At 32.9% G+C, this 18,771-nt stretch overlaps 2 long non-coding RNA genes across 2 annotated transcripts; both read left to right on the forward strand.

The window, feature by feature from the left end:
- The first annotated feature begins 7,961 nt into the window (after positions 1-7,961).
- On the forward strand, positions 7,962-9,408 carry LOC106434488. Its single transcript, XR_001286761.3, has 5 exons — positions 7,962-8,000; positions 8,100-8,188; positions 8,272-8,338; positions 8,426-8,528; positions 8,625-9,408. It is a non-coding gene; the product is annotated as an uncharacterized LOC106434488 (long non-coding RNA).
- Positions 9,409-10,185: 777 nt separating this feature from the next.
- On the forward strand, positions 10,186-11,089 carry LOC111205229. Its single transcript, XR_002657690.2, has 3 exons — positions 10,186-10,308; positions 10,394-10,471; positions 10,623-11,089. It is a non-coding gene; the product is annotated as an uncharacterized LOC111205229 (long non-coding RNA).
- The last annotated feature ends 7,682 nt before the right edge of the window (positions 11,090-18,771 follow it).

The raw sequence follows: 18,771 nt of genomic DNA on the forward strand, positions 1-18,771 counted from the left end.
AATACATTTGACTACAAATATCTAGACTTGGTCAAAGCTCATAAATGCTCCGGTTGAATGAGTCTTCATCTTGACTAGTCTCTGGCGGATGTAGACGGACCGGAGATGGGTGTAGACGGACCGGATAGTCTGGTCGGATGTAAACCTCCCTGATGGTTAATGGCAATCCACATATCCATATCATGGATTTATAACAAGGATAGATATAAGAAAAAAAATAGAGAAAAAATGGAAGCTGCCAAATTACAAACATAACGGCGCCGTGTTAATATTTAGATAACGTGGAAAAAGAACCGGTTCGGTATATGTTGGTATTGTAAGAATTGAGGACCGGTTGGATTACAAAATCCACCGACTGAATTAGAATATAACCGTTAGGGGAAACGCGTGTTTATCAAAGCACTTCTTTCTTTCTTTCTTTCCCTTTTTTTTTCCCAAAGGAACATTGAAGTCGACTCTATATAACCCTTAGGAGACGACGCGAGTTCTCGAACGAAACCTTTTTCGTATTTGCTCTCTCCTTTCACTCGTCTGTCTCTTCCAGAAACAAACAGAGAGTCGTTTACTTTCTCGCCAGATATGTAAGTGTTTCGATCGCTGTAAATCGATTAAACAGAGAGTCGTTTACTTGCCCGTGAAGTTTTTGATTTGTAGGGCTTCAAAGTTTGTCTATTTTAGGGTTTCTAAATGCTTTCGCGATTTGCTTTTAATTTGTTTCCGTTGGCTCGAGTTTTAAGTTGTAATTAGAGTTTCCCGTTTTGTTTTTTGATGATTTATTTTCGGTTTTCGTTTTAAGATTCCTTCTTTCTTTCATGTTTTGGGGATTTTGAGATCAAGCTTTGTTTTTTTTTTTTTTGTTTCGAAGTTTTTGTTTTTTGTTTTTTGTTTTTTCACTTGAAACCCAAAAAAGATCATAGGCAGACACTAACCTAATAGTGTTCTGCCAGATTCTTGTTTGGGAACATTGTCCCATTGCTGCCTCTATAAGACCATCCCCTAGCAAGATTGTTAATTGGACCGATGATATTGGGTTTGGTAGTGCATTGTATGTTAGGGGATGGCAAATAAGACCCACTCGGCTCTTTTATATAGTCTTTAAGACAAAAGACTTTACTTACCCACGGCTTTAGTTCAAATCTGTTTTCAGTTCTTTGAATTGGACGGTTTGAGAAAGTCTTAAGACAAAAGACTTAAGAACTGAAAACAGATTCTTGACTGTATTACCCACGGCTTACAAAAGTAGACAAAAGACCCACTCGTCTCTATAAGACCCACTCGGCTCTAGTCTTTAAGACAAAAGACTTTACTACCCACGGCTTGGTTCAAATCTGTTTTCAGTTCTTTGAATTGGATGGATTTTAACGACCAACAGTTTGAGAAAGTCTTAAGACAAAAGACTTAAGAACTGTAAACAGATTCTTGACTGTATTACCCACGGCTTATAAAAGTAGACAATGGTTCGGTGAAAAGACTTGTTGGATGGAAACATTACAATGACAATGGGGGGAGTTTTAAGCGACTGGATGAATATTAACGACCAGCGGCTTAGAACATGTCATTACGGGTTTGCAAATAATACCACACGACTCTATGGTCTTAATCACAAAAAAGACTTAACTTACCCACGGCTTGACTCAAAAATCTGTTTAAGGGAATGGATCCAAAGACCCAATGGTTTGAGAAAGTCTTAAAGACAAAAAGACTACAAACTGAAAACAGATTTTTTATTGCACCCACGGCTTATAAAATTCTTTGTCTTTAGACAGATTCAATGACAGTCCCACTCGGCTCAATAGTCTTAAAGACAAAAGACTTTACTTACCCACGGCTTGACTCAAATCTGTTTTCAGATATTAAAAGGGATGACAAATGGATCAATGGTTTGATAAAGTCTTAAGACAAAGACTTTAAACTGAAAACAGATTCTTGAAAGTAAGTGCTTACTTACTTATCCACGTCTTATAAGAAAAGTGACCTGCACAAAGCTACAATCATTCATAGAAGAACTCAAGCGGCCTATCTACTTTACCACTCTTATGGTGATTGTGGTCATACACCAAGTTAACCTTTGAGAACATCTCAATGGTGATGGTGGATCATCTTGGAGACCTCGCTGTCACTAGCTCCTCCCTCGCCTCCTCCTTCTGCCACCTCATTGGCTTCAGTTTTATTGTAAAAGATTTTTATCATATTTTATATTTCCTTTTGTGTAAGTTGATACTTGGTACATGTATATATCTTACTTATACAACCTTGGAAACTGCACCTTCTCTTCGCTTGATTGTTTTTTTATCACCTGATTGTTAATTCTTTTAAAAATGTTTACACGCTTTTCTTCTACATGCAATCTTTGATTGTCATTTTAAATAGTTAAATGAACTCCTTACAACATTTGGTTTCAGTAAGGTTAACGTTCTATATCAAACCTTCATCGAAATGGGTAAGAGTGTTTAACAGAGGTTACGTAATTATATATATGATAATCCTTCAACGATCCCTTAATGGGAAAAAGTGGTGGAAGAGCAATAATAAACTCAGCTACCCACCTAACGTAAAACATCCAACTCAATTCCAGTTTCCAGTTACTTAAATAAGATATTTACACCATTTTTAATGACATTTTATGCTATGCAGGCATACATTTATGTATGGTTTGCAACCATGTCCAAAACGTTATGGTGGATTCTTTGGCTCACACACTTTCTTGCGGACAACTCCTATCTACATTAATTCAAACCATATATTAAGGTTTATGTCATACATATTCTTAAGAAATTCGTCATCTGGTTCACAGGTGTTAATATACAATAATTCAAGTTGTGAGTATCGAGTACTCAATTTAAGAATTCATAACAACAACCTTTCCAGCTAGGGGTTTCAAATCAGTCATTGATTTTTTTTTTGAATAAATAACTGAAATTTAAATTATACAATATAGAAAATTATTATCATAACATTTAATGTCAAAAAATCAGAAAGGTTGAGAAGAAAGACTCATCAAGTGGTAATTGACACACCAGATGATATACATTTCAATATACAATGAAAAAGCTTAATCCAAACAATAAAACAATCATGGAGTATAACAAATTTAATCAAATAAATATACATCAAAAACTAGACTAAATAAAATATTAAAGAAGAATAATGTACATTATTAGGTATTCTTTAGAAAAGAAAATCAACAACATAAAATTATTTACTCATAGCAATGAAAAACATATAATGGCTAGAAAACCAAAAATAAATAGATATAAATATAATGTGACACTGAACTTATCACTGATACTAAAATAATCATGTCAAAAACATATAAAAACAAATGAACTGAGAGATACAAAATTGAAAATAATAGAATGACGAATAACGTGTCAATATACTCATTAAACTATATAAAAATAAAAATACTCATTGTGACTGTAAAACTATGGAAGTACACATCTATTGACCTAAAATAAACATATAATTAGCCCATTATAGTAAATTTACAATTCAAAATCAGCAACAAAACAATACGAAGACTAACGTTGGAAATTTAGAAACAAAAATACTTCTGAAGATATAATACATTAATTGCATATGAGAATTCTCCTAAAACAAATTACTAATTTACTATTTAGTAGAAACAACTATATATGCCAATGAACAACGAAAAGAAAGAATACCCACAACTAGAAAACACAGTAACATAATCTATGTTTACTAGAAATCCGTATCGACCATCAGATGTAACATCTCCCAACAACATCCATCAAATGTAACTCCCAGCAATATCACATGAAACAGCTAAAAGAACAAACACACACGATGTAAGAGTTTATCTAGAGATACCGGTGATTCCATGATTACAAACAATTTTGAACTCATTAGAAAATAAAACATATGAACCCGGCGCGTAGCGCCGGAATACCACTAGTTCTGTATAAAAAGAACATCACAAAGATGCACATCTGGACCTTTTTTGTTATAACATCATAACTTTATTAATATCAAATCAATGTAACATATTACATGGAACATAAATTACATCGAACATGTTGTTATAAAGAACTCGACGAAAAAAAAAAAAAAAAAAAAAAAAAGAACTCAACTATTATATTATAGAAGGATAGATATAAGAAAAAAAATAGAAAAAAAATGGAAGCTGCCAAATTACAAACATAACGGCGCCGTGTTAATATTTAGATAACGTGGAAAAAGAACCGGTTCGGTATATGTTGGTATTGTAAGAATTGAGGACCGGTTGGATTACAAAATCCACCGACTGAATTAGAATATAACCGTTAGGGGAAACGCGTGTTTATCAAAGCACTTCTCTCTTTCTTTCTTTCCTTTTTTTTTTCCCAAAGGAACATTGAAGTCGACTCTATATAACCCTTAGGAGACGACGCGAGTTCTCGAACGAAACCTTTTTCGTATTTGCTCTCTCCTTTCACTCGTCTTTCTCTTCCAGAAACAAACAGAGAGTCGTTTACTTTCTCGCCAGATATGTAAGTGTTTCGATCGCTGTAAATCGATTAAACAGAGAGTCGTTTACTTGCTTTTTGATTTGTAGGGCTTCAAAGTTTGTCTATTTTAGGGTTTCTAAATGCTTTCGCGATTTGCTTTTAATTTGTTTCCGTTGGCTCGAGTTTTAAGTTGTAATTAGAGTTTCCCGTTTTGTTTTTTGATGATTTATTTTCGGTTTTCGTTTTAAGATTCCTTCTTTCTTTCATGTTTTGGGGATTTTGAGATCAAGCTTTGTTTTTTTTTGGTTTTGTTTTTGTTTTTTGTTTTTTCACTTGAAACCCAAAAAAGATCATAGGCAGACACTAACCTAATAGTGTTCTGCCAGATTCTTGTTTGGGAACATTGTCCCATTGCTGCCTCTATAAGACCATCCCCTAGCAAGATTGTTAATTGGACCCGATAATATTGGGTTTGGTAGTGCATTGTATGTTAGGGGATGGCAAATAAGACCCACTCGGCTCTATTGTATAGTCTTTAAGACAAAAGACTTTACTTTACTACCCACGGCTTGGTTCAAATCTGTTTTCAGTTCTTTGAATTGGATGGATTTTATGAGACAGTCTTAAGACAAAAGACTTAAAGAACTGAAAACAGATTCTTGACTGTATTACCCACGGCTTACAAAAGTAGACAAAAGACCCACTCGTCTCTATAAGACCCACTCGGCTCTAGTCTTTAAGACAAAAGACTTTACTACCCACGGCTTGGTTCAAATCTGTTTTCAGTTCTTTGAATTGGATGGATTTTAACGACCAACAGTTTGAGAAAGTCTTAAGACAAAAGACTTAAGAACTGTAAACAGATTCTTGACTGTATTACCCACGGCTTATAAAAGTAGACAATGGTTCGGTGAAAAGACTTGTTGGATGGAAACATTACAATGACAATGGGGGGAGTTTTAAGCGACTGGATGAATATTAACGACCAGCGGCTTAGAACATGTCATTACGGGTTTGCAAATAATACCACACGACTCTATGGTCTTAATCACAAAAAAGACTTAACTTACCCACGGCTTGACTCAAAAATCTGTTTAAGGGAATGGATCCAAAGACCCAATGGTTTGAGAAAGTCTTAAAGACAAAAAGACTACAAACTGAAAACAGATTTTTTATTGCACCCACGGCTTATAAAATTCTTTGTCTTTAGACAGATTCAATGACAGTCCCACTCGGCTCAATAGTCTTAAAGCCAAAAGACTTTACTTACCCACGGCTTGCCCCGAATCTGTTATCTTGAATGAGATGCGGTTTGAGAAAGTCTTAAGACAAAGGACTAAGAGATTGAAAATAGATTGTGCTTACCTTACACACCCACGGCTCTAAAGACTTGTTGGTGGATGGAAACATGATAGGGGCTCAGGACTGGATGAATAAAAATTAACGACCAGCTTCTTGGAACAAGTCATTAAAGGATGGCAAGGAGAACACCACACGACCCTCTATGGTCTTAAAGACAAAAGACTTTACTTACCCACGGCTTGACTCAAATATGTTTTCAGTTGCTTGAATGAGATGCGGTTTAAGAGAGTCTTAAGACAAAGACTAAGAACTGAAAACAATTTCTCTACCTTACTACACCCACGTCTTTAAAGACAATGGCAATGGGGGGAGTTTGTTGGATGGAATTTAACGACCATCTGATTAGAATATAAGAGGATGGCAAGGAGAACACCACACGACCCTCTATGGTCTTAAAGACAAAAGACTTTACTTACCCACGGCTTGACTCAAATCTGTTTCCAGATATTAAAAGGGATGACAAATGGATCAATGGTTTGATAAAGTCTTAAGACAAAGACTTTAAACTGAAAACAGATTCTTGAAAGTAAGTGCTTACTTGCTTATCCACGTCTTATAAGAAAAGTCTATAGACAAAGACACCTATCGGTTAAAATATATTCATATTTTTTTAATTTTTTTCCAAATCTAGGTATAAATTGCTACGAATATATTGAGTTTTATGTTAAACGCACTATATACTGAAGTATATACTTTTTAGTGTTGTTTTAAAAAATTTAACCTTTCTACATTTGTATTAATGTATGTTAAACTCTCTTTCATGATGCATGGAAATCGTTTTAATTTTTTATCAATTAATTTAGTAAAACTTCATAATACTCCCTAAATCGGTGGAATAACCACTATTAAATCGCTATTTTCTTGAAAAATAGAGACAACAAAGGCTCAAACCTCTTTGAACATCATCATATGTTAGTGCAGGATGCAAATATGCATTAAAGCAATATTGTCATATTTTTTGAATTTTTCTCAAAATCTATGTATTAACCCCATACAAAAATATTGAGTTTTTGGTAAATGTTTTATATACTGAAGCCTATAATCTTTAGTGTTGTTTTAAAATTTCTAACCACATTCTACATTTGTATTAATGTATTTTAAGCTCTTTTTCATGGTATATGGGAATCGTTATAAATTTTTTTATCAATTAATTTAGTAAAACTTCATAATACTCCTTAAATCGATGGAATAACCACTATAAAATTACTATTTTCTTGAAAAACGGAGACAACAAAAGCTCCAAACCTCTTTGAACATCATCATATGTTAGTGCAGGATGCAACTATGCATTAAAACAATATTGTTGTATTTTTTGAAATTTTCTCAAAGTATATGTGTTAAACCCTACAAAAATATTGAGTTTTTGGTAAATGCTTTATATACTGAAGCCTATAATCTTTAGTGTTGTTTTAACATTTTTAACCATATTCTACATTTGTATTAATGTATGTTAAACCCTCTTTCATAGTAAATGAGCATCGTTCAATTGTTTTTATAAATTAATTTAGTAAAACTTCGTATACTCCGTAAATTAGTGTACTAACTATTATAAAGTGCTAAGATAAACCATCCACGGCTGCTCCGGTTTTCATTCAGCCATATCCTTGTCCACCAATGGTTCCCTGACTTCTCTGCTGCCATCACTTGCGTTTGACATCTTCATGATTATATGTGTCTTCCTTCTGGAGTTTTTGGTCTCCACAACTTTCCTCAAAACTGCAAAGAGACGAAACCTGAAGCAAGAGTTGAGTAAGAAGGCAGAAGAAATGTACAAAGGAGCAAACTGGAAAAGCAGAGAACGAGAATAATGAAGATGATAGCTCCTTATAGTTGATAGTGACGTTTTAGGCAAGAAATTAAAGCTTTGTGGGGGTCTATTACCAAAGAGACGAAAGCTCTGTTTTATGTCTTTTTCTTGGCATTATATTTAGGGGGCAGATTAGTTTCCTCCTCTATAGCTAAGGACAACGTTAAGCTAGTTGAGAGGGGATGAAACCAAATTGAGGTAAATGTAAAACCAATATCTTATACAATAAAACAGACTTGCCTCTCTCCTCATTCAGCCACATCAGCATCAAGCATAGGGCAATTGTTTACACGTGGCATGCCCAAACTTAAGCTTACTATCCTCTATCGTCTTCTGGGTTTCTAGCCAACTCTTCCTCTACCCACCTCCTAGAAGCTTCTCCGGTAACGCTTAAGATCCAGATTTATGGCTTCGTTACTCTCAATTCCAATTCAATATCATTCTCAGTTTTAAGTCTCCCTTCCAATTCTTTTTTTTTTAAGACGGTTCTATATCGTAATCAGATTACGGAGAGGCTTCGGACTCTCAGGTGCTACTCGAATCCCAATCCAGTAGAAGTTTTCTTCGACCTGTAATTTTTTTTCCTTTCGTCTCCATATCTTTCTCTTCTTTGAGATGAAAGAAACTGTGTTTATAGGCTATCTGATTTTAAAGGCAGAGAGGAATGACGCAGAAGATGAGCCTCATGCTAAATGGGGATTTTTCTTCGGCGGCTGTTAAGGTATAACACTAACATGGTTCCTCTTTGAAAGGTAATAAATCCTCAATAATAGATCATACGAAGTGTTTTTTTTCTAATTATTATTAGGAGACTCAAGTTGAAGGTGAATATCAAAAGTGACAAGAAGCTAGATGGTCAGCATCGTGGAAGTTGGTTCCAGAGGCATGCCGAACAAAGAGGGATCAATAAGGTAATCAATATCCAGATACATTTTTTACAGAGAACTCCTCTTTACTTAGTGGAGTTTCGTTTACCTTAATACTATTAGTCGTTATGCTCTTATCAGGGTTATGAAGCTATGGCATTTCCTGAGTTTGCACGGAGCCATTTTCCTAAGAATACGAATCCTAAAATGGTTAATAGGAACAGAAGAATGCTGGGTATTTTCATTCCTTTTAAAATCTATAATGGTTTTGATCACGACTATGGTGGCATGTATATGGTTTTAAATTAGAGTACCTTCCTTTTTTTCTAATTTGGTTCCTAAATCTAAGAAAAATATATTGGTATGAGCAAGATCGAGAAGATATATAATGGGCGTACGTTCTTGTGCAGCTTAAAATAGAAATTGACAATGTAACTGATTAAACATATAAATGTGGTCGAAATCACTGAGCCATATAAGAAGCTTATGGAATTTTTTAATCTTATTCAACTTTCTATGTGCTAATAATCTTACCGTGTAAACTTCCCCATGTGGTGTTGGGCTGGCCAGGTTTTGGGGATCAAAACAAAGCTCTATATCGTTCTTGAGCTTGTCAGTGGAGATGAAGTATTTGACAAATTCGTAAGAAACCATTCCATATCATAGTAGTGGTGGTGACTCTGACGAGTTGATTAGGGCTGAAGATAATGTCAAAGAGAGAAAACTTGGAGAGAAGGAGTCGAGATCTTGTCGTTTCCTATGTTCAAGGTTTCGCTGAAGAGATAATACTACCAAAGACGATGCGGGTTCAAGCTCGAAAGCTATGGCTGTTTATAATAGAATGCCTTGGATGTGTGCTCAAAGAGATAATAACAATGTTCAAGAAAAGACTACACAAAACCTGCTTGAGTTGATCAGACCAGTGAGGTTTTATGCAACTGTTGACTCGGTTCTAAGAGTTTCTGGAGAGATCAACTTGCCAAAAGAGGGTTCCAAGGTCTCCATGAAACCGAAAGGGAAGATTTTTTGTAGGTATCTTGATCTGTTTCCTAATTTAGATCACCGGCATAAAGGAGGAGTTAGGCTGGAATCTCTGGAAAGCTCAAAGGATACCCAAGAAGGGAAGAATGAATCATCCGCGGAGACTGATACCTTGGAAATGGATAAACTTCAAATGATGTGTCTTTCTGGTATAGTGAAAACTTTCAAGGTCTTATCCTTAGCTGCTTGCTCAGTTTATTCTCATACTTTTCTGAACGTCATTCTTCTTAAAGTTATTCAAAGCAAATAAAAGTGCTTTGTAGTGATGAGATCTTAAAGATGTAATGTCATGTTTTTTCAATTTCAGTTTGGTGTCAAATTGATTTATTGTTTGTAATGTGTTGTGTAGATGACAATTCAAGATGTGAGAGAGAAGTGAAGATATTGGGATCTTTCTCTGGTCATGACAACTTTCCTCATTTCCTTGATGCATATGGGATCATGATAATGTCTATACAGTGATGGAGTAAACTCTCTTTTAGCTCAGACATTATTCCAGATACAGCTTGGGAGAATCTTAACAAGTGGTTTGTTGTTTTACGTTATGTGAAGGAGGGGAGATTTTGGATTGAATACTCTCAGGTAGATGGACCGTCAATTTCAGTAGTATGATTGTTGTTTTTTTTTTTTGGTTTTGATCACTTTATAATGGACTTGGTTGTGTTTTATGTGCGGAGGTGGGAAGTACACGAAGGAGGACGCAAAGACTGTTATGATACAAATATTGAATGTGGTTGCATTTTGTCATCTCCAAGGTGTTGTACACCGAGATCTCAAACCCGAGGTGGTACAAAGCTCTTTAATTCAACTTATACATTTGATATTTCATCGCTATCTTTTTGAAGTTTACTTAAAACGGTTTGGAACAGAATTCTCTTTGTACCTTTAAAGAAGACACCTGCCAGTTGAAGGCAATCTATTTTGGTTTCTCAGATTACTGTGACCAGGTAAGAAGTTCTCAAATTTATATTATATTTCATCTGATTCAGAAGATGAAATATTTGTATATTCACTATTACTCGGCTCCTCTAACAGTCTTGCAGGCAAGTTACACAACATAAACAACATAAATAACCCAAATCTAATGTTTTAACACAGCTCTTTATCCACTATCTCGCTCTCTCCGCCTAGGCTGGCAGATGCAGAGAGCAGTACCAAGGATAGGTTACTACTTCCGGTAGACAGATCTGATAAAGTGACCTGCACAAAGCTACAATCATTCATAGAAGAACTCAAGCGGCCTATCTACTTTACCACTCCTATGGTGATTGTGGTCATACACCAAGTTAACCTTTGAGAACATCTCAATGGTGATGGTGGATCATCTTGGAGACCTCGCTGTCACTAGCTCCTCCCTCGCCTCCTCCTTCTGCCACCTCATTGGCTTCAGTTTTATTGTAAAAGATTTTTATCATATTTTATATTTCCTTTTGTGTAAGTTGATACTTGGTACATGTATATATCTTACTTATACAACCTTGGAAACTGCACCTTCTCTTCGCTTGATTGTTTTTTTATCACCTGATTGTTAATTCTTTTAAAAATGTTTACACGCTTTTCTTCTACATGCAATCTTTGATTGTCATTTTAAATAGTTAAATGAACTCCTTACAACATTTGGTTTCAGTAAGGTTAACGTTCTATATCAAACCTTCATCGAAATGGGTAAGAGTGTTTAACAGAGGTTACGTAATTATATATATGATAATCCTTCAACGATCCCTTAATGGGAAAAAGTGGTGGAAGAGCAATAATAAACTCAGCTACCCACCTAACGTAAAACATCCAACTCAATTCCAGTTTCCAGTTACTTAAATAAGATATTTACACCATTTTTAATGACATTTTATGCTATGCAGGCATACATTTATGTATGGTTTGCAACCATGTCCAAAACGTTATGGTGGATTCTTTGGCTCACACACTTTCTTGCGGACAACTCCTATCTACATTAATTCAAACCATATATTAAGGTTTATGTCATACATATTCTTAAGAAATTCGTCATCTGGTTCACAGGTGTTAATATACAATAGTTCAAGTTGTGAGTATCGAGTACTCAATTTAAGAATTCATAACAACAACCTTTCCAGCTAGGGGTTTCAAATCAGTCATTGATTTTTTTTTTGAATAAATAACTGAAATTTAAATTATACAATATAGAAAATTATTATCATAACATTTAATGTCAAAAAATCAGAAAGGTTGAGAAGAAAGACTCATCAAGTGGTAATTGACACACCAGATGATATACATTTCAATATACAATGAAAAAGCTTAATCCAAACAATAAAACAATCATGGAGTATAACAAATTTAATCAAATAAATATACATCAAAAACTAGACTAAATAAAATATTAAAGAAGAATAATGTACATTATTAGGTATTCTTTAGAAAAGAAAATCAACAACATAAAATTATTTACTCATAGCAATGAAAAACATATAATGGCTAGAAAACCAAAAATAAATAGATATAAATATAATGTGACACTGAACTTATCACTGATACTAAAATAATCATGTCAAAAACATATAAAAACAAATGAACTGAGAGATACAAAATTGAAAATAATAGAATGACGAATAACGTGTCAATATACTCATTAAACTATATAAAAATAAAAATACTCATTGTGACTGTAAAACTATGGAAGTACACATCTATTGACCTAAAATAAACATATAATTAGCCCATTATAGTAAATTTACAATTCAAAATCAGCAACAAAACAATACGAAGACTAACGTTGGAAATTTAGAAACAAAAATACTTCTGAAGATATAATACATTAATTGCATATGAGAATTCTCCTAAAACAAATTACTAATTTACTATTTAGTAGAAACAACTATATATGCCAATGAACAACGAAAAGAAAGAATACCCACAACTAGAAAACACAGTAACATAATCTATGTTTACTAGAAACCCGTATCGACCATCAGATGTAACATCTCCCAACAACATCCATCAAATGTAACTCCCAGCAATATCACATGAAACAGCTAAAAGAACAAACACACACGATGTAAGAGTTTATCTAGAGATACCGGTGATTCCATGATTACAAACAATTTTGAACTCATTAGAAAATAAAACATATGAACCCGGCGCGTAGCGCCGGAATACCACTAGTTCTGTATAAAAAGAACATCACAAAGATGCACATCTGGACCTTTTTTGTTATAACATCATAACTTTATTAATATCAAATCAATGTAACATATTACATGGAACATAAATTACATCGAACATGTTGTTATAAAGAACTCGACGAAAAAAAAAAAAAAAAAAAAAAAAAAAACTCAACTATTATATTATAGAAGGATAGATATAAGAAAAAAAATAGAAAAAAAATGGAAGCTGCCAAATTACAAACATAACGGCGCCGTGTTAATATTTAGATAACGTGGAAAAAGAACCGGTTCGGTATATGTTGGTATTGTAAGAATTGAGGACCGGTTGGATTACAAAATCCACCGACTGAATTAGAATATAACCGTTAGGGGAAACGCGTGTTTATCAAAGCACTTCTTTCTTTCTTTCTTTCCCTTTTTTTTTCCCAAAGGAACATTGAAGTCGACTCTATATAACCCTTAGGAGACGACGCGAGTTCTCGAACGAAACCTTTTTCGTATTTGCTCTCTCCTTTCACTCGTCTTTCTCTTCCAGAAACAAACAGAGAGTCGTTTACTTTCTCGCCAGATATGTAAGTGTTTCGATCGCTGTAAATCGATTAAACAGAGAGTCGTTTACTTGCCCGTGAAGTTTTTGATTTGTAGGGCTTCAAAGTTTGTCTATTTTAGGGTTTCTAAATGCTTTCGCGATTTGCTTTTAATTTGTTTCCGTTGGCTCGAGTTTTAAGTTGTAATTAGAGTTTCCCGTTTTGTTTTTTGATGATTTATTTTCGGTTTTCGTTTTAAGATTCCTTCTTTCTTTCATGTTTTGGGGATTTTGAGATCAAGCTTTGTTTTTTTTTTGGTTTTGTTTTGAAGTTTTTTGTTTTTTCACTTGAAACCCAAAAAAGATCATAGGCAGACACTAACCTAATAGTGTTCTGCCAGATTCTTGTTTGGGAACATTGTCCCATTGCTGCCTCTATAAGACCATCCCCTAGCAAGATTGTTAATTGGACCGATGATATTGGGTTTGGTAGTGCATTGTATGTTAGGGGATGGCAAATAAGACCCACTCGGCTCTTTTATATAGTCTTTAAGACAAAAGACTTTACTTACCCACGGCTTTAGTTCAAATCTGTTTTCAGTTCTTTGAATTGGACGGTTTGAGAAAGTCTTAAGACAAAAGACTTAAGAACTGAAAACAGATTCTTGACTATTACCCACGGCTTATAAAAGCAGACAATGGTTCGGCTCTATAATAGTCTTTAAGACAAAAGACTTTACTTACCCACGGCTTGGTCCAAATCTGTTTTCAGTTCTTTGAGTGGGACGGTTTGAGAAAGTCTTTAGACAAAAGACTTAAGAACTGAAAACAGATTCTTGACTGTACTACCCACGGCTTACAAAAGTAGACAAAAGACCCACTCGTCTCTATAAGACCCACTCGGCTCTAGTCTTTAAGACAAAAGACTTTACTTACCCACGGCTTGGTTCAAATCTGTTTTCAGTTCTTTGAGTTGGATGGATTTTAACGACCAACAGTTTGAGAAAGTCTTAAGACAAAAGACTTAAGAACTGTAAACAGATTCTTGACTGTATTACCCACGGCTTACAAAAGTAGACAATGGTTCGGTGAAAAGACTTTTTGGATGGAAACATTACAATGACAATGGGGGGAGTTTTAAGCGACTGGATGAATATTAACGACCAGCGGCTTAGAACATGTCATTACGGGTTTGCAAATAATACCACACGACTCTATCGTCTTAATGACAAAAAAGACTTAACTTACCCACGGCTTGACTCAAAAATCTGTTTAAGGGAATGAATCCAAAGACCCAATGGTTTGAGAAAGTCTTAAAGACAAAAAGACTACAAACTGAAAACAGATTTTTTATTGCACCCACGGCTTATAAAATTCTTTGTCTTTAGACAGATTCAATGACAGTCCCACTCGGCTCAATAGTCTTAAAGCCAAAAGACTTTACTTACCCACGGCTTGACTCAAATCTGTTTTCAGATATTAAAAGGGATGACAAATGGATCAATGGTTTGATAAAGTCTTAAGACAAAGACTTTAAACTGAAAACAGATTCTTGAAAGTAAGTGCTTACTTACTTATCCACGTCTTATAAGAAAAGTCTATAGACAAAGACACCTATCGGTTAAGATTCTTTAGACAGATTCAGTGACAATGGCACAGTTTGGAGGTTTACTTGATGAAATAAACTGAGGGGGACATTTTGGAGGCTTGCTTGGTGGAATAAACGAGTAGCTTCTTAGAACAAGTCACTGAAGTATGGCAAATAAGAGCCACAAGGCTCAATAGTCTTAAAGACAAAAGAATACACACCCACACGACTCTTATGGTTTAAAGACAAAAGACTTTACTTACCCACGGCTTGACTCGACTCAAATCTGTTTTTTCAGTTACTTGAATGAGAGATGGAGTTTAACGACAAGAAACTCTTAAGACAGACTACAAACTGAAAACAGATTCTTGACTGAACTACCCACGGCTTATAAAATCTCTAGACATAGACAATATCGGTTAAAAGTCTTCAGACAGATTCACAGAGGTAAGCAAGGGGCATACTACTTGATCTAAAGACTAATTACTTTTTAATTTCCCTCAGGTTTGTGCTTCAGAAGGTGTTCAAATCGTTAGAGATTCTGAGGACATTCCAAGTGTATCAGACTTCTGCGACAGGTATATGCTTTTCAAACCTCTTTGTAATTAGTTGTGTCTCATGTAGTTTGTGGTTTTTGTTTGCTTAACTCCATAAACTCTCTGGGTTATCCATTGAACCCTTTGATTTCCTCTTGGCAGTTTTATAATTAAATTTTGGTTGTTGTATGAGCGTCTTACATTTTACATTATGCATTAATTTTGGTTGTTGTATGTTCCATCTGCATCACCTCTTATACACTTCCGCACTTTGCATTTTACAATGCATTTTGCATTTTGCATCATGTTCTTGCAATCTTATAGTTAAATTTGGATGTTTGAGCAATCATGACATTCTTGTTGTTTTATAAATTATTTTTCTTGTTGTATGAGCGTCTTGCATTTTACATTATGCATAAACTTCGGTTGGTGTATGCACATTATGCATCACGTCATATATTCTGCATTTTGTTCTTACAATACATTCTGCATTATGCATCATGTTCTTGCAATTTTATTGTTAAATTTTGATGTGTGAGCAATTACGACATTATGCATCATCATTCATATATGATTTATGTATCATACTCTGTAAATATGCTATCACGATGATCAAAAATATATTTGGTATGATACTAGTGTATGTCCTTGCCTCTATGATATTTATTTAAAATCTATTGAATCGTGGTGTATTTATTTAATAGCATTATTTGAATTCCAGTTTCAACATTTCCTTTCTTTAAAGTATTCTGAATACATTTTCTGAATAGTTGCATTACTTGTTTAATGTTTTCTGAATATATTTCTGAATAGTAGTTCTCTGCTAAATAATGACTTGATTTTTTTATTGCGCCTTTTAAACCCTGTCTTGATTGTATTGTTTGTTGTGTGGTTTTTGTTTTGAACTCATGGGTTGTTTAGCTATCGGTTAGAGCATGGTCAATTCTGCTTTCAAACTATCATATAATTAATTTTCTATATCTTAAAACCTTAAAGTTACAAAACCTAAGGCTAAAATTTATTTAAAAGAATTGGTAATATTTTCCATGAATATTAGTAATCTAAAATTCTTAGACTCATTTTTAAACCACTCATAATCGGAGTTGCTTGTGAAATGTGAACCATCTTAATTATTGCTTAAGGGTGTTAGTGGAACTTAGATTTCTATAGAATTTGTTAATTATTACTTGTCTTTTCAGTTACATTAATGAAATATGCTTAAATGAATTTAAACTTTCTATTTTATTGTTTGTCTTTTTCAGTTACCTTAATGAAATATCCTTAAATAAATTTGAACATAATGTCATTTAATCAACAAAAAAAAATCATGAGTTATCCTTACGTGCATAATTTTAATAATGAAGAATTTTAAAAATGTGCATCATTAAAATGTTACCTAAAACATGCAGCACTAATATATAACATGCATCAATAAAACTAGAATTTGACTCACACAATTGTACGGATATTATTTTCAGTTGATTAAATTTAAAAATAATTATTTATTCAAAAAATATTTAAGAATGACTATGTTTTTAAAAATTATATGGTATTATTTTCTTATAACTCATTTTTCATTTGATAAATTGTTAGAAAGAAAATTTTAGCATAATATAACTCAGTTGTCATTAAATTTATGGTTTTTATTTATATTTTTTATTATTTAATTATAATATTTTCATTTTATATTTGAAAGATAAAAGAATTTTCTTTCAAAAAATATTTTTGTAAATGTATTTTTTTTTAAATAATCAATTAAAATTGTTATTATCATTGAATATCATTATTTTTGACATAATTTGAGTTTTCGTTTACATCAAAACTTATCATATTTTAGGATAATTTTAATTTAAAATGTAATTTTCATATTTTTCAAACAAATTCTCAAAATATTTTTTAAATATTTTGTTATGATTGTTAAAAAAATATTGAGTTGCATTTCAAATAAAAAGGTAAAGATATTTAAAATATTCTAATTAAAATATGTAAAATTAAATATAGTTTTAAGGAAATGGTCAAAAAAAAAAAATTACACATAAAATAATCATGATTTTTGTTAACGGGTGGATCATTATTTATATGATATCGCACACGAAAGAAAAATTTCTGTTTTTAAAATTATCTAATTAACTCTATACTCATTTTTTAAATATTTTTTATATGATATCACACATTCGTAAAAAAATAAATAGTTTAAGATGCAAAAAAAATATTTACTTAATGAATATAATATGAACGAATATTACAAATACATCATTTAATAAAATAAATAATTAAAAACTGAAAATTCATATCCGCGCTGGCGCGCGGATCAGGGTCTAGTTATTGCTTAAGGGTGTTAGTGGAACTTAGATTTCTATAGAATTTGTTGACTTTAAAAATTGAGAGATTTGTTAAATTTGGAAACAATTGTAGAAAACTTTGTATATTGTGAAAATTTATGAAAGTAAAGTAATGTAATGATTCTAAGAATTCAAGGGAACACATATAGTATTCTCAAAATCTTGTTTTGTGAATTAAAATGCTAAGAATTCAATTTTCAATAGCACTTACTTTAATAGATTTATAGAATCATTAAAATCTAAACTTTTTGAATAACAAATGGTTCTACATAGAATTATAGAATCATCAAATCAATAACACTAGATTTTAAGGAGAATGTGAGAATCTATAAACCAATAACACTAGATTTAAAAATTCTAAGACTCATTAAAAATCTAACTAGTGTCTCAGCCCAGCACGGGAAAATAATTCTAGAAATTGTGAATAAGCTAAACTACTTCTATTTACCATATTACCTTAATCTCGTCAAACACAACACCACAATATGCCATCTTCACGTTTTTCAATGGCAAGTTTAGTTTAGAACATTTTGTCATATATTCCATGATAAACTAAAAAGTTCAGCGGAGTTATATATTCCATGGAGACAAAAAAAATGTTCCAAACTTCTTTGACCATCATATATTAGTAAAAGATGCAATTATGCATTAAAACAATATTTTCGTATTTTTTGAAATTTTTTCAAAATCTATGTGTTAACCCCCTACGAAAATATTGAGTTTTTGGTAAATACATTATATAATGAAGCCTATAATCTTTAGTGTTGTTTTAAAATTTCTAACCACATTCTACATTTGTAGTAATGTATTTTAAGCTCTATTTCATGGTATATGAGAATCATTATAATTTTTTATCAATTAATTTAGTGAAACTTCATAATACTCCCTAAATCGATGGAATAACCACTATAAAATCACTATTTTCTTGAAAAACAGAGACAAAAAATGCTCCAAACTTATTTGAACATCATCATATGTTAGTGCATGATGCAACTATGCATTAAAACAATATTTTTGTATTTTTTGAAATTTACTCAAAATCTATGTGTTTTAACCCCTACGAAAATATTGAGTTTTTGGTAAATACTTTATATACTGAAGCCTATAATATT

The sequence above is a fragment of the Brassica napus genome, chromosome C4, assembly GCF_020379485.1.
Source record: "Brassica napus cultivar Da-Ae chromosome C4, Da-Ae, whole genome shotgun sequence".
NCBI lineage: Eukaryota > Viridiplantae > Streptophyta > Magnoliopsida > Brassicales > Brassicaceae > Brassica > Brassica napus.